The following is a 24,163-nucleotide window of genomic DNA, read 5'->3' as shown; positions in this document are numbered from 1 at the left end:
CTTTTTGAAGATCTTGTTGGCAGTGGTGGTTCCTTGGGCCAGGTGGCACATGAGAGCATTTCAATTTGTCTTCTTTAACCTATGAGTTGGGCTGTCTATGGATCAGAAAATCTTTTTGCCTATACAAATTCAACAGAAAAAAAATTTTGGACATCGCCACTGTGCTTCTTTCAATGATTCTGAAGCCTGATACCAGTCTCTGGGGCTGGGGAGTCCACCATCTGAAACGACAATTGCAAGGCCATTGAAGTGCAGTGAAACGCAGACTCCCCAAGTATCTTGAATGGAAAAAAGTATTTTTCTTGCATCTTGCAAAGAAACCTTTTGTGGGGCAGAGAATCACTTAAATCAGTTAAGGTTGGTCTTATTGCCAGGGAAGCAAAGCCAATTATTGGCTTAGTTAGACAGAAAATTTATTTTTTTCAACAAGTGCCTCATACCAATATTGGTCTTATGGGACGTTGCAGCAGTAGCTCTCAGGGAGACTTCACTGAACATGCAGCTTCTGATATTTTCAACAAGATACCTATGCAAAGACTCCATCATACAAGAGGTTCACAGTGCCATGGAATTCTCTGTTTGATCTTTGTCTCTGGTCAAATGAAATCCTTTATGGCATGGTCAGTAACAACTCCCCAATCCAATAAGACAACTTTTAATAGCCTGGCCATTGAATAGGCTACACTAAAGGTTCAGGGATTCTCATCTGAGGTTGTTCAGACCCTGGTGACCAGAAGATCATCCATGAACACTACATAGGAGAGAATAGGAAAGAAGTCTGTTTTGTTTGCTCAGTTAAAGCTTTCTCTCCTGTGTTCCCTACTCTAGCCAAAATCCTTGACATTTTACAGTCACCGAGGTTGGTCAAGCATACAAATCCATTTAAGGTACAGATCAATGCCTTATCTTTTCACAGGCTGCAGATGGGTGCAAAAAACAGTGACCAGATGTTTCTTCCAGATGACAATCCATATGACCTTGAGGCAAATCCTGGTTCCCTCTGTGGGACTTGGGCTTGGATCTGAGTGCACTCACTCACGGTAAAACTAGTTCTGACAGCAACTACTTCAGACAGATATTGAAGATTTCAATACCTTCCTGCAAGGGCCCTTTGGTGGCTTTTTCTTTTTACCAGGGATAGGGATACCACATATATCTCCAAAGTTCAATTTTAAAGTTGTATCCAATTTCAGAGGGACTACTTCCCAGTTTTTCTGGAGTTTTTACATGAGAAGCACTGAGTGCACAGCAGGAAGACTTCAGTTTTCTTACACATGGTTGAGTTACTAACAGTGTACTTGGTCAAAAGAGGAAAAGTTCACAATCTTTTCATTTAGCTATCAGGCCCTCAAGAGTCACCCACTCTTGGGCTACCAGAGTGATTAGATTGGCATGCAGGAAGCACACTTTTCTGCTCTGAAACAATTGCAAGCCTATTTGACTAGAGGGATGGCGGCCTTTGGGGGCAGTTATGCCAGGATTGCTTGGAAGATATAGGTAAGGGCTAGCTTGAAGTTCTGGTGCGGTCTTCATTCAACCTTACAAACTAAATATGTGACCAGCAAGTTTGGGACAAGAGAGATCAATTCTTTCTGGCTTGAACAGCTTTTCTTTGATTGTCAGTGTCGCTTTTCATTTTTTCCCTCCCACCCTATATTGGCTTTGTTCTGTTCTGTTCTGTTCTGACGGGAGGATGGGCCAGGAAAATGGAAAATTGTTATCACTTACTGTAATTTTCCTTTCCTGGCCCATCTTCATGTCAGCACAGGACTCCCTTCCTAGTGGCCTATCATAGGCTAAGTTATCGAACATCTTAGTTGGGGGAGGGGCTGTCTTTTATATTCAGGTTGGAACATGTGGTCATTGGGGGCTCCAAAGGAGGTATTAACCTGTTATGTGCTGACTTGAGGTTGGGCCAGGAACGGAATATTACGGTAAGTGATAGCAGTTTTGCACCACATTGGCCTTAAGTCAATTCAGTGGTACTATCCAGTCATTAAAGAGTCCCTTTTAGCTTTATTTTTATTTTTTTTCAACAGACTTCAACTGTCTTATTTACACAGATTTTTCCTCTAAAGAGGAGGAAATGATACAATGTATATATTCCTCCCTGCTGCAAGGACATTAAATATATGTGTAATACAGTTATCAGGGCCCCCAATAATCTCAGACATCACTTAGTTCAAAAATTTTAGTAAATGTCAGTTGTGGCTAGTAAATACATGTAACTCCAGAGTCATCTAAAGAACTGATCTGCTAGTATTCTAAACAGACTCTGTAAACAGTCCTAGTTAAACAAACACAGGCTGTGATGAATGATGACTGAGGCTCTGCAGGCCACAGGAACAGGGTTTGTCCAATGTATATCAGTAAAGCATATGTATTATAGCTTTGTTTTTGTGTATGAACCCCTGATTTTTAGTGTGGTGTAAGGCAGCATCAACAGATCCATCATGAGTTATAATAGGCATTATATGTCAATAATACTGCAGTTATATAGACAGTCTATGCATCCACTCCTGGGTGCTATATCTCCATTCATGCATAAAGAAATCAGCCCACTTGAATATGTTCAAAGTCCTGGATTGTAAATATTACAACTGATGTTTGATGTGATCAGTGCAGCAAAGAACAGGTAATTGGTGCATCAAAGAAAAGTACTAAACAGTTAAAAAAAATAGAAAAGAACCATCAGGAAAGTTTCAACAGGTTGTGGGGGTAGGTTAGAACTAGGGGCAACAAGAGACAAGTGAAATACAGGAAACAGACTGGCAGGTGTTGGAAATATATTTTTGTGAAGAGTGTAATAACTATGTAATTATCCTTAATACTTCCTATATGTCTTTAAAGAACAAAGGCCTAGCGCTCTTCCAGACAGAAGGAATGGATTCATTTCTAATATCTAAAGATCTGCAGCTATTTCTTTAAAATGTTTATTTGAGTGTTAACCTCTAAAATCGATATTTCTGATTTATTAATCACAAGATATGATATGGATTAAATTAGAATTCAATTGATCAAGAGTGAAAGCTTTAACTATAATAACATTTATTAAAAGTAGTTGAAAGTCTAGCTAATACACAAATCTCTATCTATGGTCTTACATCAAGGAAGAAAATACTAGGTTTAAATAAAATATTTACATGAAGGAATACAGAGTATATTCTTTAAGACAGTGATCTACAAGCATATTTAGTTACAAGTAACAGGGCATACCTTTCCCATAATTACCCATCCTTACCAATGTTCCCCTCTTATGGCTAGTTTCCCAAAAAGAGAGCTGTTGCCTCTTTTTGCTCTGAGTATATGCCTTCATGCTGATGCCCCATAGGCTGCCTTAGCTTGGATCATGATTGGAGGGCTTACTACATAAGTCGGCCCCCTTTCATGCAAATCCTTGTGACTATTCTGGGCAGAAGATTTAACTGGATTTCCCCAGGAACTTAGGTATTAAGTATGGGTTGGGCTTCCTTCATTGCATACCCCAGCATGGGGACCTTTGAAGTGAGTAGATGTAGAACAATATATACAAGTCTCGGCCCCGCATTGTCTGCTCTTAACAAGCACCTGGGGGAAGCCATTTTACCTGGCCTTTTTAGATGCAAGCCAAATGAGATATATTCATAATTACAATATTTTACAGATATTAATGAAGATTTCACATAAACGCATAAGGCAACAGAGGTATACACTCTACATTAAAGAGATGATGAGGTTGGAGAGTATACTATTGATTCTCTATAGGAACAAATACTGGTTGAGTTATTAGAGGAAACTATAGAGGTTGGAGAAAGGGTTCCCAACACCTAGGATAAGCCCAGGCCTACAAATTTAAAACCTAAACCCAAATCTACAACTATTCCAAATCTTTCAAATAATATGTCTTTTAGCCTGTTTTTGGATCTGGTCCAAAGGACCTAAATAAAGTAAATTGGTCGGTAAATGGACCTGATAATTTGACATTAGAAGAAAGGAGGTCCATATGAACTGCAAGCAGCCCATAACTTGGTTATAAAAATGGACTATAAAGGGGAAAAATATAATGTTATTATTGGAAGAAATATACCTCAGAGAATTGTATCACCTCTTAGGGCATACTTACAGATGTGAAATTACAAAATAACCCCTTCCCAGATTAGATTTGACCCCCAGTTTTAAATTAGAACTAGCAAAAGAGGCAGGTTAAGTTACAAATTATGAGTTTATAAACATTTGTTTTAACTGACTTCTATTTTTTATAATTTCTCTAAGAATCACAAGAATAAAGAGATTCCCCTGGGTAGGCCTATATTTTCAGCTATAAACAGGCCATTGACAAGAGTAGGAAAATGTGTTGATATCAGACTGAAAGAGGTAGTTTATCAATTGTCCTCTATTGCTCTTTTGTGAAAGGTATGAGGAATGTGTTGTGTAACATAGAAAACTTGGGTATCAACCTGGAGTCTTTGTACACCTTGATACAATTGGGGTCCCTCCGCTTTATGTCAGTTTCTGGAAAAACACTACCCGATGGTGAGCTCATGATGTGTACCTTGATAGGGGTTTCATGGGTACCAGCCTATGCATGTTTGTATTTGGTAAGAGGTTTATGTAAATGTCCAACTATGGCTTCGCTGCATAAATGATGGTGTACTCTTGTGGCAAAGCTCCAAAGAGCTTCTTGAGGTCTTTATTGATGATGTGAATAGCAATGAAAAGAGTATCAAGCTGATGAGAAAGACCTTACTAGATCTCAAAATTCACAAAAAAGATGAGAAGATAACAGCAGTAAATACCTTGTTACAGGTAGGAATTCATCACTACTGTATCTCTGAGACATGAAATATCCACTGGACAGGTCTTAACAATTAGTTAAAATTGTACCAAAAAAAAAGATAATTATAGGGAGGAGGGGGTGTGAGAGTATCAGGGATTCAGGGATGGATTTACAAGAGCAATCATATTATACAAGTTTTTTTTTACTAGATCAACAAAATCTCAGAAAGTTATCAACCCAACAAAATATATAAACAAAATGTATAAAGAATATAGAAAAAGGGTGGCCTGCTGGTATTGACAACTTCAAAATCCAGATCTTAAAATCTCAATATTTTTATTATTATTATTATTATAATACAGGATTTATATAGCACCAACTGTTTGCGCAGCGCTTTACAATAAGAGGGCAGACAGTACACTTACAATACAAATCAATACAGGTGGGATCAGAGGTCATTAACTACTTTCTGACCGCCGGCAGTCAAATAACAGCCAGGCGGCGCACCTATTGTGGTGGGAGGCCGCCATATGACGGCCTCCCGTTTAAACAGGGAATGCACACGATCGTGCGCGCGCATCCCTATTTCTTCGGTGGTGGCGTGTCACGGAGACACCACTCGCCACCGAAGGGGGTGAACAGCCATTGCTTATGGCTGTTTACCATGTGATCGGCCGTGATTAAGTCACGGCCGATCACAGATGGTCACACCCCCACTGTGCACGGCGCATGCGCGCGCTGCGCGTACACGTCGGTGGCAGCATGTTCCCCGGGAACATGGCTGTTTACCCACGTGATCGGCTGTGATCCTTTCACAGCCGATCACTAAAATGTAAACAAACCGCGGTATCGAGATGTTACTGGGTTCTCCTCCTCACACACCGATCCTGTGTGTGAGGAGGAGATTGCGGTAACATCTCGTTACCGCCTAAAGTGTACACCAATCATACTGATTGCCCCCCAATAAAGAGGACCTGTCACCACCCCTCATAGTACCTGTCAATCACAGTCCAGAGTACCTGTCACAGCCCATCAGAGTATTTGAGTACCTGTCACAGTCCACCAGAGTACCAGAGTACCTGTCACAGTCCATCAGAAGACCCGAGTACCTGTCACAGTCCATCAGAGTACCCGAGTACCTGTCACAGTCCATCAGAGTACCCGAATACCTGTCACAGTCCATCAGAGTACCCGAGTACCTGTCACGGCCCATCAGAGTACCCGAGTACCTGTCACGGTCCATCAGAGTACCCGAGTACCTGTCACGGTCCATCAAAGTACCCGAGTACCTGTCACAGTTCATCCGAGTACTCGAGTACCTGTCACGGTTCACCCGAGTACCCGAGTAGCTGTCACAGCCCATCAAAGTACCCGAGTACCTGTCACGGTTCATCCGAGTACCCGGGTACCTGTCACAGCCCATCTGAGTACCCGAGTACCTGTCCCTGTCCATCTGAGTACCCGAGTACCTGTCACAGTTCATCTGAGTACCTTAGTACCTGTCCCAGTCCATCTGAGTACCTGAGTACCTGTCACAGTTCATCTTAGTACCCGAGTACCTGTCACAGTCCACATGAGTACCCAAATACCTGTCACCAGGCCATCAGAGTACCCGAGTACCTGTCACCAGGCCATCAGAGTACCCGAGTACCTGTCACCAGGCCATCAGAGTACCCGAGTACCTATTTCCAGCCCATCAGAGTACCCGAGTACCTATTTGCAGCCCATGTCTCATAGAATATACGTTGGGGTGTTTGCTTTCCAAAATGGGGTCATTTTGTGGGTAATTTCACTGTCCTGGTGGTCCAGGACCTTCAAAAGTGTGATGGGTAGGAATGAAATGAGATGTGTCATTTATGCTCCTAAAACGCCTGAACGTACTACTTCAATGTTCGGACTCTCTATGTGAGCAGGCTGTGTAAAAGTCCTACACATGTGGTATCGCCATACTTGGGAGGAGTAGCAGAATGTGTTTTGGGGTGTAATTTTTGCTATATACATGCTATGTGTTAGAAATATATTATAAATTGACAACTTTGTGTAAAAAAAAATGCGTTTTCATTTTTTTCCACATATTCCAAAAACTTGTGGGAAAAAATGAGTCGTTCAAAAGACTCATTATGCCTCACAGATTATACGTTGGGGTGTTTGCTTTCCAAAATGGGGTCATTTTATGGGAAATTCCATTGTCCTGGTACTCCAGGGCCTTCAAAAATGTAAAAGGTGGTTGAGAAATGAGATGCGTCATTTTTGCTCGTAGAACGTCTGAAGGTACTACATCAATGTTGGTGCTCTGTATGTGGCCAGGCTGTATAAAAGTCTCACACATGTGGTATACTCGAGAAGAGTAGCAGAATGTATTTTGGGGTATAATTTGTTGTATGCATATGCTGTGTGTGAGAAATAACCTGATAATATGACAATTTTGTAAAAAAAAATAATAATAAAAAAAATCTTCATTTTGCAAAGAATTGTGGAAAAAATGACAACTTAGCCCACGTACACACGGTCGGAGATTTTGGCAACCAAATCCTTCGGATTTTGCACGTCAGATTTAGTCCGACGGATTGTGTCCGAAACTGTTGCATACACACGGTCGGGCCAAGTTGTCTGATTTCGCAGGTGCCCAAGAACGCGGTGACGTAAGCCGTGTACGGTGGGACTAGAAAAAGGAAGTTCAGCTCCACGTCCAGCACCCTTTGGGCTCCTTCTGCTGATCTCGTGTGTATCGCGTGTTAGTAGAAGTTTGGTGAGAGACTATTCGCGCTTTTCATATTTGTGATTCAGATATAGCTCTTCAGTTTCTGCTTGTCGGAGCGTATCGGATAATCAGTGCGTGCAGTCAGTAAGTATTTGTTGATCATTGTGGACTATATCTTGGTATAGTACGCTTTGAAAGACAATTCTTATTGTCTGCTTGCTTCTGCTATTCAGGTCGTTCTTTCAGGCTTTGCTGTTTATCTGTGCTTTCTGGTGTCCGCTCTGACCAGCCGACCGTTTTCTAACCATGTTTCTTCTACGTACTCATCGTAGAGTTTGTGCTGTGCAGGGGCTTCGTGTTGGAGTTGCTACTTTGACACAAGCCCAGTCCATGAATACTGAGGGGAGGCATTTGTGGACCAAGAATTGGTTGCGCCAGCGTGACTAGTTCTCGCACATGCCTTTGCTCCGTGAGATCCAGGAGAATAATCCTGATGATTTCAGGAATTATCTCCGGATGACGGACCCCGTTTTTCACCGTCTGCTGGCTTTGCTGACCCCTTATATCACCAGGCAGGATACCTGCATGCGGCAAGCCATCACTCCGGAACAGAGGCTCATCGCTACTTGGCGACAGGGAGAAGCCTTCAGGACCTCAAGTTCTCTACAGGCATCTCCCCCCAGGCTCTGGGGATCATTATTCCAGAGACCTGTTCTGCCATCATTCAGGTCCTGCAGCAGGACTATATGAAGGTAAGTTTTATCCTTTAACATCACATTCTATGTATTTCATGATTGCTAATGTATTGCATTTCTTTCCTCATTCCCTACTTACCATCATTGCAATATGCTCTAATTTATATGCTGTACCCCTTTGTCCTTAGGCATATTTGCCTCACTAACTTCCCCACCATGCTCTTCTTGGCCCCTAAAACTATAGTCTAGTCACTTAACAATGTCTTTTGGCAGCTCCATAGTATTGCTTTCCCCTAAACACCTCCAAAAATGTCTACAAATGTGATGTGTATGCTTCAATTCATGTAGAGTGTTTTTTTTTTCTTTTTTTGGGGGGGGGGGGGGGGGTTGTGCCAAACTCATTAGGAACCCCCCTCCCCCCAACTGCTAGGCCGGCTGATAGCAATCCTCTATCTGATGACTTTACCAAACCCAATACACACTATAACTACCTTTTTGATGCTCACATTTATGGATGAATTCACCTAAGCATGTAGTGTAAGGGCCTGCCTCAATACTTTAACCTTTTTTTTTTTGGGGCTTTTAACCTATTAATTATCTGGATATGTAATAGCAGAATGTCAAAAAGTGCTTACATTTTGATAATTTTTTTGTATTCTGACACTTCTTACCTGTCCGGTGGGCTGCCAATAGTGTAACTAAGGAGGGGCTTCCCAAAGTATCACACATTATTTAGCCATTCAGCTCTCAATCAAGTGGAGGGGTTACCTGTCCTAAACATCCCCCCCTCATTTTTTAGCAAGGGCCCATCAGATGGGGGGGGGGGGGTGATGACTCTCATAAGGGGACATTAGACTTTAGGCTTTAAATACTCAGTTCACAAAATGTTTAACGAATTTTGTCCCGAAATGTTTGTGTCTAATCTGCTTGGAATGTTGATTGGTCAAACTAATAATTTTTGTTCTTGTTTCAATCCACAGTGTCCTTCAACGCCACAGGAATGGCAGACTGTGGCCTCCCACTTTGCCAGTCGTTGGGACTTTCCCAATTGTGGAGGAGCAATAGATGGGAAGCATGTCCGCATCGTCCCACCACCCAACTCGGGGTCATACTATTTTAACTATAAGGGGTTTCATAGTATCGTGATGTTGGCGGTGGTGTCTGCGACATATGAGTTTTTGTATGTGGACGTGGGGCAAAATGGACGGATGTCGGATGGTGGAGTGTTCTCACGGACGGAGTTCTACTGGCGTCTCCAGAGTGGCAGTCTGGGCTTGCCATCCCCAGAGGAGAATCAGGAAGGACTCCCGTTCGTCTTCGTCGCGGATGAGGCGTTTGCCCTGACGAACCATCTGATGCGGCCTTTCCCCCAGAGGACCCTCACCCCAGACCAGAGGATTTTTAATTTCCACCTGTCCAGAGCCCGAAGAGTGGTGGAGAACACTTTTGGTATACTGGCCAGCCGGTTCCGCCTTTTTCATACGCCTATTCACATGGCGGAATACAAACTCAATCATATAGTGCTGGCGTGCTGTGTTCTGCACAATTATTTGAAAAAAGTTTCTGCAAACTATGCAGTCTCAGTTGGCCAACAAGAAGCAGACTTGATGGACAATGCAGATAACCTCACGGGCCTTCAACATGCTCATCCTGGCTTGCCCCCCCAAAGCGCCCGTGAGGTTAGAACCCAATACATGGACTATTTTGTGGGTAGGGGGGCCATTGATATGCCAGACAATGTCTGAGCAGCATTTTAAAAAAAAAATATTTTTATGAAACTCCTTCATTTACTGCTTGGCTTGGTTTTATGTGTCTCCTAGGTATAATTATGTTTGATAAAGTTGTGCCTTTTTCACCAACAGTGCAAACCCAAGTTCTGTGCAAGATGAGGGGACAGTCTCTTCTTCAGATAATGTTATTATGTTGTGGGTCTGCTACACACACACCTTCTTTTTTGTTAACTAATGTATTTAGTGCATTAGTGACCCAAATCGTGCTCATTTTCAGAACCATGGCAGGAAAATGGCATGATTGACCAAATTTACACATCACTGTGGGTGTTTTTTTTTTAGTAAAGGCACATCCACTATGCACTACATGTGCACTGCAAAAGTACACCTGAAACTGCCCTGGGAGTGCAAAGTGGAGTTGCCTTTAGTAAATCACACTCCTTCTCAGCACAAACTTAAATTGTACTCCAAATACATTTTTGGTGCCATGAAAAAAAAAGCCACACATTGTTGCTAATTGAACTGTTTAATCCAACCACATTCACATGTGCGTTTTGAAAAGGTTTGTACAACCAACCTAGAAATTGTGTTTTTTCAAAAAAGAGTTTTTGAAAAATGTGTTTTAATTATTGTTTTGGTGTAAACAGGCATATATCTAACTGTAAAATACAGAACACAGGAACATACAAAGTTCCACTTTGAAAAGTGAAGACAATATCAGACATGAGTATGTACAACCTGGCCTGATCTTGCCTTCATCACATGGGGTGTCACCCCTGAAAAACCCAAATTTGGAAGATGCACTCAGTGTGTCAACATGTGCTAGCTCCCATCATTGGGGATCAATGTACATGCTTTGGGGCTGCAACCCCTTCATCTCAGACACTAAACACAAAACACATACATTGATCCCCCATGATGGGAGATAATGCATGTTTCCACACTCTGTGCATCTTCCAAATGTCGAATTTGGAGAACTACAACATTTTGGTCTTAAAATTCCAAAAATAAGTCCCTATCTAGTTTGGGGTGTTTCACACTCTCCCCAAAACATAAATGATGTTTTTCCAATTTAAATTAACATCATTGATGTTTTGCAGGATATGTTCCCAATACCCATTGCACCCCATTATCTCCCTGATCTGGGCACTTTCACTGGTAAAACGGAAATCGTCTTCCACATCACCTATAAAACAAAAGAAAAAAAACATGTAATTTAAATATGGTGACATACATTGATGAGCTTACCGGAAGCTGTGTTCTCCGACACTCACCTGTTGTCCTTCTTTGTGAGGGGTGGGGTCCCTGGTGTCCTCATACTTGCCGAGTCTTCTCTCCCCTATGAGATTTGTAAAAATGAAATAATTATCACACAGAGGGCATAATTAACAATATGAAACATTGTTTGGAAGTGTTGTTCAATTGTTTATTTTGGCCGAGCTTCAAGGTCATAACATTATTGGGGACACTGTGTTCAGCTAGAATACTTATCTGCATAACGATGTTTCCTACCAACGAATGAAACCATGAACTTGAAAGTGGCCATTTTAAAATGCACAACATGAACTCAAAGCACATGGAGCAGTGTGCAAGCAATAATAATCATATGAACACACAACTACTTACTTTTGTCCAGAACACGCTTGATCCTTATGTACTGCTCGTGCTCCCTCAGTTTCAGGTCTGACCAGCGTTTTCTCAGTTGATCCATGGATCGGTGTACCCCAAAATTAGGCAGAAGACACTTCACAACTTTATTCATGATCTTGGCCTTTCTGATATTTGGGTTTGGGTAAGGTCCATATTTCCCATCATAGCCGGTCCTGTTCAATATGTCGACCATCTCCAACATCTCTCCAAAAGACATATTTGCGGCCTTAAATCTTGTCTTCCTGGATCGGGACGTTTCAAACTCCGGCCTTTCCTCACCCTCCTCCTCGTTTAGTGTAATTATTATTGCGCACCTGTGTGCTCTGCCCACTGGGCCGGAAGCGAAGGGGCGGGGAATAGTCTGGAAAGAACGTCAGGGGCGGGCGGAGTTGCGCGCATGCGCACTGTATATAAAACGTAACACGCATGTGTCGTCCGTACGATCTGTGACCAGAAGGAGAAGCTGAGGCAACGAACGCGCAAACAAAGGTACAATTTTGAACTTGGCACATCACTAGGCTACACTGCTTCTAGATTGAGGCCTGCATTAGTGGAGTTTAGCCTGACATTAGTGTTTGTCTTGTGTTGTGTCTTGCAGACATGGACGGCTTTAACGACTACAGCTTCCTCCCTCTATTCATCGATAAATATCGAGACCTGCCAGTCCTGTGGCAAAACACCCATCCTTTCTACAGTAGCAGACCAAAGAGGCAGGCAGCAATAATGGAACTGGTTGAGTTTGTGAAGCCGGTGGTCCCCAGGGCAGATGAGAAATATATCAAAAAGAAAATTGGGAACCTCAGGAGTACATATCTGAAGGAGAGGAATAAGTTGGTGAAGTCCATGAAATCAGGAACTTCAGCAGCTGAGGTTTATGTTCCCACCCTGTGGTATTATGACATGATTAATTTTCTGTCAGACCAGGCTGAGGCCAGACAATCACTCTCTACTCTTCCTTCCACGCGTCCTATGCTCCATTCCACACCCACAGAAACCTGTTGTCGAGAACCCGTCGTTCCCCTTTGACGCGCGTTAGCGCGAACGGACGCACTCGGGTGCGCGTCGGCACGAACGAGCGCACGCGTGTGCGCGGGGTCACGAACGGGCGCACGGCCACTCGCGGGGGCACGCTGACTTGTCGTGCGACCGTTTTGGCGCCCTAAAGGCTTCTTAAGGTCTCCGCTCCATTCCCTTCTTGCTGTCCAGTCTACAGCGTGTTCGGAGATTCTGCTATTCTGTTACCCGTTGCCTAGATTCCTGTGACCCGGCTGGTTCTTGACCACGATCCGTTGCTGCCTGCCTTCGACTACCTGCCTGTCTGACCGCGTCTCTGCCTCGTCCCCTTGTACTGTGTTGACCGCCTGCTGCCGACCCGGCCTGTACCCGACTCTGCTGTTCCTGCCAATCAGTTCGGATTTCCTGTGCCTGCTGTCTCCGCTGACGATCGTCTGCTTGTGCCTGCCGTCACCAGCCGATTGTCATCAGCCTTAACTACCTGCTGTCTGTGTGCTGCTGACTATCCGGACCTGCCTCTACCTGCCAGGCACTTGTGCCCTCTGAACTTTTGAATCCCTGTTACCACTTCCAGGGGTTCTTGAGCCAGGGGATACGAGGGGCCGCTCCCTGCATTCCGGGCTCGCCTACTAGGTACGTGACAGTACTGGACAGCCATGTCTGAGCCTGCGCAGGGAGCCTCCCCTATGGACGAGCTCTGCCGCCACCTGGCTGGCCTTACCCAGGCGGTAAAGAGTCTACAGGAAGGTTATGGCAGATTGGAAGAACAAGTCCAGGCGCTATCTGCTACCTCGCCAGCTGCCCCAGGGGCCCATGCCCTACCATCAGTGGTGATGATGCCACCCGAACCCAGGGTCCCAACTCCGGAACGATTTGCGGGCGACCGGAATAAGTTCAGAGCCTTCCGCAATTCCTGTGAGCTCTATTTTGCCCTGCAACCGAGGACCTTCTCCCTCGAGGCGACCAAAGTGGGGTTTGTCATTTCCCTATTGACGAACGAACCTCAGGCCTGGGCACACCGTCTACTGGAACGAAAGGATCCGTCTTTAGATACCCTAAACACCTTCTTCCTGGCGATGTCTAGACTTTACGAGGACCCCCAACTTGCTGCGACCGCAGAGGCAGCCTTACACGCCCTGCAACAAGGTCGCAGGCCAGTGGAAGATTACGTGTCGGAATTCCGACGTTGGAGCGCTGACACGGACTGGAACAATGCAGCCCTGCGATACCAATTCCACATGGGTCTGTCCGAGCCTCTGAAGGACGAACTGGCACGTGTAGGCATTCCCGAGACTTTGGAAGCTCTGATAGACATTTCAGTCCAAATTGACAGACGTGTGAGAGAGCGCCGCCAAGAGCGTTCCACCGCAGCTACCCGCCCCGTCTGGATGTTGCCACGAGTGCCTAGCTCCGCTCACCCAGCTCCTTCTGCTCCTGCCACAGTCACACTGGATCCTCCGGAACCTATGCAGCTGGGGCTACTCCGTCCATCCCTGACTCCAGAGGAACGTCAACATCGCCGGGCCGGTAACCTCTGTTTGTATTGCGGAGAAGCAGGACACTTTGTTCGCACTTGCCCAGCTAAGATGCGTAAGTGCCTCTTCATCCCACATGTTCCCTCACCTGTGTTGTCCGATAATACCTCTCACCTGGCTGTTCCTGTTCTTTTGCAGCTTCCAGGAAGGACTATCCCAACCCACGCAGTTATTGACTCCGGGGCGTATAGTGGCTTTGTAGACTCGTCCTTCGCCCTGAAGAACAAGATTCCCCTTAGACCTAGAGAGAAGGGGCTTTCGGTATTCCTGGCCGATGGGTCTACCCTGGAATCAGGACCAGTGACTCAGGAGACTACCCCCTTATCTGCTACCATTGCCGGGACTCACCAGGAATTTTTATGTCTAGATGTCATTAAGTCTCCTTTGTTCCCCATCATTCTAGGCATGCCTTGGTTGAGAGCACACAACCCACGCATCGACTGGGCCACTGGGATGATTGAGTTCCCTTCGGTCTATTGCCTCCAGCATTGTTGCCCAGCTGTTAACAGGGACTCTTCGGCCCTCCTCTGTTTGGAAGCAGACGCTGAAACCCGGCAAGCTGTACCCAAGGACTATCATGATTTCCTAGATGTTTTCAGTAAAAAGGGGGCCGAAACCTTACCACCCCATAGGCCATATGACTTCCCTATTGAACTACTTCCCGGGGCAGAGATCCCTTTCGGAAGAATCTTCCCTCTATCCGAGTCTGAACTGAGTACCCTGAGATCCTACTTAGATGATAACCTTGAGAAGGGATTCATCCGACCTTCTACCTCCCCGGCTGGTGCAGGGATTTTCTTTGTGGAAAAGAAGGACCATTCCCTACGCCCATGTGTGGACTATCGGGCATTGAACAAGATCACCATTAAGAATCGCTACCCCCTGCCATTGGTACCCGAGCTTTTTCAGAGACTAGGTTCTGCTAAGATATTCTCCAAGCTGGATCTTCGGGGTGCCTACAACCTCGTCCGTATTCGGAGGGGTGACGAGTGGAAGACTGCCTTCCGTACCCGCTTTGGGCACTTCGAATATCTTGTGATGCCGTTCGGGTTGTGTAATGCCCCAGCTACATTTCAGCACTTTGTCAATGACATTTTTAGAGATTACCTTGACCTATTTGTAATTATTTACCTCAATGACATTCTGATTTTTTCCCCCACTTTAGCCGACCGCCGAGAACACGTCAAGAAGGTCCTGACTCGTCTCCGTCTTCACGGCTTGTATGCTAAACCCGAAAAATGTGTCTAAGAACGGCAGAGCATCCAGTTTCTCGGCCTGGTCATTTCCGTAAGAGGGATTGAGATGGATCCCCAGAAGATCTCTGCAATCCAGGACTGGCCTGCCCCTTCCGATAAAAAGGGGGTTCAGCGGTTTGTGGGGTTCGCTAATTTTTACCGAAAATTTATCAAAGGATTCTCTTCTATCATCTCTCCCATTACCGGATTGACCAAACAGGGTCAGAAGTTCCGATGGACCCCTGAGGCGCAAGAGGCCTTCAAGATCCTGAAGGATTTGTTTGTATCGGCCTCCATCTTAAAACATCCCGATTCCGCTCTACCATACATCCTCGAAGTGGATGCTTCGGAAATAGCAGTTGGGGCGATACTTTCCCAGAGGCAGGGGCCCAAGTCCTTACTTCACCCGGTCGCTTTCTTCTCCTGCAAATTGTCGGAGGCGGAGAAGAACTACGACGTCGGTGATCGCGAGTTACTAGCAATAAAGTCTGCACTTGAGGAGTGGCGCTATCTTCTGGAGGGTGCCACCCACCCGATCCTGGTTTATACAGACCATAAGAACTTGGAGTACCTTAAGACAGCGAAGAGACTGAAACCACGTCAGGCCAGGTGGGCACTCTTCTTCTCCAGGTTTTCATTCCATATCACCTACCGTCCCGGATCCAAGAATACCAAGCCTGACGCCCTCTCCCGCATGTACAGTCAGCCGGAGAGTCTGCCATCCACGGATACCATCCTCTCTACGGGGAACTTTCTTCTGCTCCAGGGGGACTTAGTGTCTCAAGTTAAGCAGGCTTCCATAGGCACAACACCTCCATCCGGTATCCCGTTGTCATCCAGTAATGACCTTCTGTGGCATGAGGACAAGATTTTTGTTCCCCAGGAAGTTCGGACTCTGGTTCTGGCCTCCTGTCACGACCACCCATTGGCCGGCCATTTTGGGGTATTCAAGACTTTGGAGTTACTCCGACGTACATTCTGGTGGCCACGAATGAAAGACGACTGCAAGAAATATGTGGAGGCTTGTGTCACCTGTATTCGGAGTAAGGGCAGCAAGTCAAGAGCCTGGGGTCTGCTGAAGCCACTGCCTGTTCCTGATAGACCATGGAGGATGATCTCCATGGATTTCCTCGTTGAGCTACCCCCTTCGGAGAATTATTCAACAATTTTCGTCATAGTCGATAGGCTCACCAAGATGGCCCACTTCCTGCCTATAAAGGGCACCCCCTCAGCCACAGAGACAGCCAAAACCTTCATTAAGGAGGTTGTGAGACTCCATGGCATTCCCGCCAACATCACATCTAATAGGGGGGTGCAGTTCACCTCAAGGTTCTGGAGAGCGCTCTGCGGAGCTCTGAAAATCTAACTTTGCCTGTCCTCAGCCTACCGCCCGCAGACCAACGGCCAGACCGAGAGGATGAACCAGACGCTGGAGCAGTACCTACGTTGTTTCTCGTCCTTTTCCCAAGACGACTGGGTCTCGCTTCTGCCTTTGGCTGAGTTCGCCTACAATAATACAGTCCACTCTGCCACCAAGCAATCCCCATTCTTTGCGAACTTTGGCTTCCACCCACTATTCCTGTCTGGCAATCTCCCCGAGTGTTCGGTACCAGCGGTACAGGAGAACTTTAACTTCTTTGAAGTAAATAACAAACTTCTGCAAGAAACCCTGACCAAGTCACAGGAGTACAACAAAGAAGTGTTCGACAGAAAGAGAAGGGGGGAGCTGGATCTCAAGGTTGGGGATCAGGTCTGGTTGTCCACCTTGAATCTTAAACTGTCGTGCCCCTCCAAGAAGTTGGGCCCGAAATTTGTGGGTCCCTTCCCGATCAAGAGGAAATTGAATAATGTGGCATTCGAGCTCAAGCTTCCTGAATCCTTCCGGATCCATCCAGTCTTCCACGCGTCACTACTCAAGCCTGCAGTCCCGGATCCTTTCGCTGACAGAATTACCAGTCCTCCAGAACCCGTGATGGTCGATGGGGAAATTGAATTCGAGATTGAATCCATATTGGACTGCAGGAAGAGACGGAACCAGATTCAATTCTTAGTCAAGTGGAAGGGGTACGGACCTGAGGAGAACTCCTGGGAGCCAGAATCCAACATTCACGCAAAGAGACTAATCCGTGCCTTTAAGAACTCCCACCCGAGTAAGATGGCTCAATTGGGCATCCGGAGGCTGCCCCTTGGGGGGGGGGGGCAATGTCACGATCGTCCTGGCGTCCCGGTCGCACACGGGAGAATTACCCACAGAAACCTGTTGTCGAGAACCCGTCGCTCCCCTTTGACGCGCGTTAGCGCGAACAGACGCACTCGGGTGCGCGTCGGCACAAACGAGCGCACGCCTGTGCGGGGGCACGCTGACTCGTCGTGCGACCGTTTTGGCGCCCTAAAGGCTTCTTAAGGTCTCCGCTCCATTCCCTTCTTGCTGTCCAATCTACAGAGTGTTCGGAGATTCTGCTATTCTATTACCTGTTACCCGTTGCCTAGATTCCTGTGACCCGGCTTGTTCTTGACCACGATCCATTGCTGCCTGCCTTCGACTACCTGCCTGTCTGACCGCGTCTCTGCCTCGTCCCCTTGTACTGTGTTGACCGCCTGCTGCCGACCCGGCCTGTACCCGACTCTGCTGTTCCTGCCAATCCGTTCGGATTTCCTGTGCCTGCTGTCTCCGCTGACGATCGTCTGCTTGCCAGTCTATCCACTTGTGCCTGCCGTCACCAGCCGATTGTCATCAGCCTTAACTACCTGCTGTCTGTGTGCTGCTGACTATCCGGACCTGCCTCTACCTGCCAGGCACTTGTGCCCTCTGAACTTTTGAATCCCTGTTACCACCTCCAGGGGTTCTTGAGCCAGGGGATACGAGGGGCCGCTCCCTGCTCGCCTACTAGGTACGTGACAGTTGTACATATTTGTGGAGTCAAAATGAATGATGTTAACTTGATTTCTGCTCCCTAATTGGTGAGTTTTGAAAGTGTTTCACATATCAATAGACAGTAGTGGCCAAAACCTTTGGGACAAGAAAGAAAAATGCTGGGCTCAGAATGATAGTCTTTTCTATTGGTTAACAATTTGCAACAGTGTTGATGTAAAAATTGTGTGTGTTTGATGAACTAAAAACTCAAACGATGTCCCTTTTTCATACACAGGAAGAACTCAGCCAGGACCAGGAGGGTGTGGAATGCAGCAGCCAGGAGGTGGCTGTGGAAAGTGGCAGCCAGGAGGAGGCGGGGGTAAGCAGCAGCCAGGCGGTGGGCAGCCAAAGGAGCCTCACTGAATGCCAGGTCCCTCCCCTCCACCTTCCACGCAAAAGGGCGAGAAAGGGGGGGAATGTGGAGGAGTCGGCCCTGAGGCTGATTGGTGAGGCTTCTGCGGCACTACAAGCAAAACCAACACACCAAGAGGCCTTGGCTGCCTTGATTGTGTGCAAGCTGGAGAAAATGGAGCAGGGGCAACAGATCTGGTGTGAGCAGGTTATTCTCCAAACCCTCAACATGGGTCTGTTGGGCCAAATGACACGAGAATCACACTTGTGTCATTTGGCCCATGCCCCTGCTCCTCCTCCTCCTCCTTCTGCCACACCTCCAGCACCACAGCCACAGCCTGGAAGGAAGCGTGTAAGGAAGACCAGAGTGTGATGACCTGGGTTCAGTCTGGTCTGCCAGAAGATTCATCCTGTTGTAGTACCACAGCCTGGGAACATAGATGTCATCTGCTGCTGTTCTGGGTTTCATGGACTTCAGGACCAGACTTCTCTCCCTCAGATATGTACTCCTCAGGCCACCAATTTTTGCTTTGAAATATTTGATGTGTGCCCTGGGGGCCAAAGGCTTCACAAATCTCCCCAGTTTCAACATTGCTGCCTCCCTCTTTATCTGTTACTGACACCGAAATAAAGGTAATTTTTGTTTGGATGAAATACTTGCGTATGTGTTTTCCTTCCAAAAGGCCAGTTTATTTGTGAGCAGGCAGGTACATTTCCAAAAAACAAAGTGAAATAAATAACAAGGGGTGTTAACACTAAACAACCTCCTGTAGATTAAAAAAGAAAAACAAAATCTCAAAAATCAAATAATGTTGTTGTTGTAAGTTTACACACAAAAAAATAAAAAAATAAGCATAAATGAGCAAAGTGTCTTTAAAGGAGATTTTTAGGAAAGCCCCCCCCCCCAAAAAAAAACATCCCAAAAATAAAAAAAACAAATCAAACATTGTGTAGATGTGACGCAAACTAAAATTGTATTACTGAAATGGTTAAAAAAGAGTAATGGAATCCGTTCGGGAGAAGTGTGTGTGACTATAAGCATCAAAAGAAGTTGGTTCTTGCAGCATTGTAAAGAACAAGAGAATGCGCTTGATGAATGATTTTTTTAACATTGCAGCGTGATGAATGTACTATATCGCTTACGAGCAGTAGTTTTACCTGAACGAGCACTTCCGTGTCGGAATTTGAATGTGAGCATGCGTGGCACTTGGTCAGATGAAAATGCTCTACACATGATCGGATTAGGTCCGTCCGGCCCAGTTGGTCGGGAAATCTTTCCAACATGTTGGAAAATTGGGTCGGACGGAGATTCGCACGGAATCAGTCCGATGCATACCACACACACAGTCGGATTATCTGACGACGCGGTCCGATAAGATTTATTCCGACAGATTCTCCGACCATGTGTACAAGGGCTTAGAAAAACTCACCATGCTACTTACTTAATACCTTGGAATGTCTACTTTGTAAAAAGGGGTCATTTGGGGGGTATTTGTACCTTCCTGACTTGTTAGTGTCTCAAGAAATGAGGTACACCTGATGTACTGAAGGCCTGATCAGATGTGATCAATTTTCAGCGATTGGCACCATAGTTTGTAGACTCTATAACTTTCACAAAGACCAAATAATATACACTAATGTGGGTTATTTTTACCAAATATATGTAGCAGTATAAATTTTGGCCAAAATCTATGAAGAAAAATTACAAATTAGCAAAAATGTATGACAGAAACAAAGAAAAGGGCATTTTTAAAAAAACATTTACGTTTTATTTTATTTATAGCACAAAAAATAAAAAACCCACTAGTGATTAAATACCACTAAAAGAAAGCTCTATTTGTGTGGAAAAAAAGGACGCAAGTTTCATATGGGTACAGTGTTGCATGACTGAGTAATTGTCATTCAAACTGTGAGAGCGCTGAAAGCTGAAAATTGGTCTGGTCAGGAAGGGGGTGTAAGTGCACTGTATTGAGGTGGTTAAATTACAGCATGAATTTAAAAAAGTAGATAATACATCCAAGGTATCAAAATCTGAAAAGTACAGCAAATGGTATGTAGCTTTTGTTGCTTGTTAAGTCAACGTGTTTCACAGATATCCAGCTTCTTCAAGACTATATTCCAAAGACAACAAATGCATTACATGTCAGTCTTGTTCTCTAAGTCAAGAAGAAAATAATACATTTACATCAAAAGAAAAAGAAACAAACACATAAGTACATATGCAAATATCAGTCACATTTCTATATTGCACAATAGCATTATCTGTCTGAAGGGAGGGGCGAGAGAGAGAAAAAAAGAAAAACAATATAGATACCCAGAAAGCAAAACATGCAGAGGGTGGGATAGTGAAATCCTCCCAGTCAATGAGGAGGCATAAAAGGAACAGCCACAGGAAACTGAAAGAACAGGCCCAAAACATATAAAGAAATAGATATCTACTGATCGTAATCTAAATATACCAAAAATGTATAATATTAACATCCAACAGCATGGTTTCTGCACCATAAATCATAGAACTTCAATAAATTGTGGTTCAAGCAGGCAGCCAAAGCTGTTATGAAGACTAATCAACATATGCTAACTTTCATATAGAAGATGTGAACCCCCTATAGCAGTGATGGCGAACCTTGGCACCCCAGAATTTTTGGAACTACATTCCCATGATTCTCATGCACTCTGCAGTGTATTTGAGCATCGTGGGAAATGTAGTTCCAAAACATCTGGGGTGCCAAGGTTCGCCCTCACTGCCCTATAGGGTAGCTCAACCTATGGTGGGTTAATATCGACACTTCAAAAAAACGGCCACTATCCTGAGCTCGGGTCTATAAAAAATACACCAATCAGTATACCCGAATGATAAAACCACATTAAAAAAAGACAATAGTACACTCAAAATGTTAAGTGGTGATTTGATATGCTTGGGCCCAAACCTTAGCACAGACCACAGGTGTATAGATTCTAAAGAGACAGGGAAGAAAGAGAATAAAAAAAAGGGGGAACTAAATACAACTTTAATATATAGCACTCATGTACACATATTAAGAAGAAATAAAAGTCTTGACCAAACAATAAACCTGTCTTTGAGCAGCCTACAACATCACTGATAAAAAATGTCTCTCGGACACTGCCACATACCCTTAACACTCCACCCTGTTTTATAGTCCCTTCGGCCTCCCAAGGGCACTCCCCTAAACACCCCTCATGGTGCCAACAAAGGTTGACAAAACATATCCCCCCCCAAAGCTAGGAAGGTCCTCTCCTTATTGATAGATACCAGGAAAGGAAAGCCAGAAAAACATAATATAAAACACAGTATTTCCCATATAAGGGTAATACTGAGGTGCCAGCCATTCACGCATCACCGGAAGTGACATAGTACCCCAACTGAAGATGACGTCCAGCCAGTAATCAGCACACCCACTATTCTCCCCTGGAAGCACGATGGTCACCACAGAAATAACATTCTAGATCTGTCAGGGAAATAGGCGCAACCTCGCGAGGTACGTTCGTGTTAACGCGCGTCAGCGCACACGGAGGCGCAATGTGGTTCCAAGACGAACGCCCAACGTTACGTCTGATCGAGTGCGAGTACGCGGTGTGATACGAACGCATAACGTTACACGTAGTAGGCGTACAAACGCTATGGCGCGCACACGACGTGACCTAGGCAGCAGATTCCTGCTGTCTGATCTCCTGTGTACCGACCTGGCTTGTTTGACCTGCTCCTGTTGTTCTCCTGGCTCCTACCTCTGGCTTGTACCCGACGTCCCTTGTCTGCTCCCTGCACCCGATCTCGGCTTGGCTTTGGCTCCTGCTCTCCGGTCTTCAGCTCAGGACCCGTTGCTCCGATCTCAGGACTGATCTTCCGTGTTTGACCCTCGGCCTGGCCTTGACCCTGCTATTGGACTTCTGTTATCTCTCTCCTGGACTTCCTTGCACAGTTGCCTCCGGAGACTTGTTTACTCAGCTCCTATCATCTGCTGCACCTGTGCTACTGTGGGCACCACACCCCTGTGTCATCTTCAGGGTTGTGCTGCACTCGGCCGCAAGGGGAGCCCTCTCAGCATCTCGGCCTCCCCCTAGATCTTGACAGTATAATCCAGCCATGTCAGAGGCCGACAGAGGTGACTCCCCAATAGAGGCCATTCTACAAGAAGTCATGGCCCTTACCCCAGCTATTCAGGAACTCCAAGAAAGGTACCTCTGGCTGAAGGAACATCTGCAGCACTCTCCTGAGTCGCCCATCCCCTCCAGCCAAGGTTCTGCTACCATAATTACAACCTCTCCAGAGCCACGATTTCCAGCCCCAGAGTGCTCTCATGGGGACCGAAGAAAATTTAGATCCTTCAAGAACTCGTGTTATTTATACTTCTCCCTGCAACCTCAGACTTTTGCTTCTGAAGTGACCAAAGTGGGTTTTACCATTTCCCTATTAAGGGACGATCCCCAGACGTGGGCCCATGGCCTACTGGAGCAATGCAGCCCTTTCATTAATACTTTGGACCAGTTTTTCCAAGTTATGGCACGTCTATATGATGACCCCTTACGGACAGCAACAGCTGAAGCAACTTTGTACTCCCTTCGCCAGGGTGAGCGGCCTGCAGAGGACTATAAAATGGAATTCCGCACATGGTCTACAGATTCCGGCTGGAACGAAGCGGCACTAAAATATCAATATCGGGTGGGGTTGTCTGAAGTCCTCAAGGACGAGCTAGCCAGATTAGAGGTCCCCCCAACACTTGAGGATCTTATCCAACTTACTATCCAGCTTGATAGGCGTCTACGGGAACGCCAGTCTTAACGCGCTCGGACTCTTTATCCTATCCAGGCTCCACCTTCGGTCTGCCCGGCGGCAACTTCTGTTCTGAATGGCATGTCCCGTCCCACTTTAACCTCTGAAGAGAGACTTTGTCGCCGACAGGCACACCTTTGTTTCTATTGTGGGGAATCAGGACATTTCATAAACAACTGCCCCACAAGACCAAGTAAACCAATCCTCTGTACTCCATTTCACCTTCAAGTAACGAAGCCGGCTTCAGCCCATATCACCCTTCCTGTCACGTTGATGGTGGCAGGCAAAGGAGTTCATCTACAGGCAATACTTGACTCTGGGGCCTGTAGCTGTTTTCTGGATTTAACCCTAGCTAAGAGTCTTGCTCTTCCACTCAATCTCAAGAAACAAAGATTGACTGTCCGTCTGGCCGATGGCTCCTTACCTAGCTCTGGCCATGTCACCAGGGAAACAATACCCATCCTAACAACCACAGATTCGGGTCATCGGGAATTTCTTAAGTTTGATGTCCTGTGTTCTCCTATGTTTCCCATCATCCTAGGAATTCCATGGCTGCAGGCACACAACCCCCGGATTGATTGGCTCAAGAAGGAGATATCCTTCACATCCGCCTACTGCCAGCAACATTGTCTGGATTCCGAATCAAGAGACTTGTCCAGTTGTTTGACCGTACAACCCATACCCAGTCCAGTTCCCAATATACCAGCAGCTTACCAGGAATTCAAAGATGTGTTCGACAAGAAGAAGGCAGATATCTTACCTCCACATCGCCCCTATGATTGCCCCATCG

The sequence above is a fragment of the Lithobates pipiens genome, unplaced genomic scaffold (genome assembly GCF_037356315.1).
Source record: "Lithobates pipiens isolate NorthernLeopardFrog02 unplaced genomic scaffold, aLitPip1_a1.2 Scaffold_19, whole genome shotgun sequence".
Classification (NCBI taxonomy): domain Eukaryota; kingdom Metazoa; phylum Chordata; class Amphibia; order Anura; family Ranidae; genus Lithobates; species Lithobates pipiens.
The sequence above is the reverse complement of the archived record's forward strand: the minus strand, read 5'-3'. Positions refer to the sequence as shown.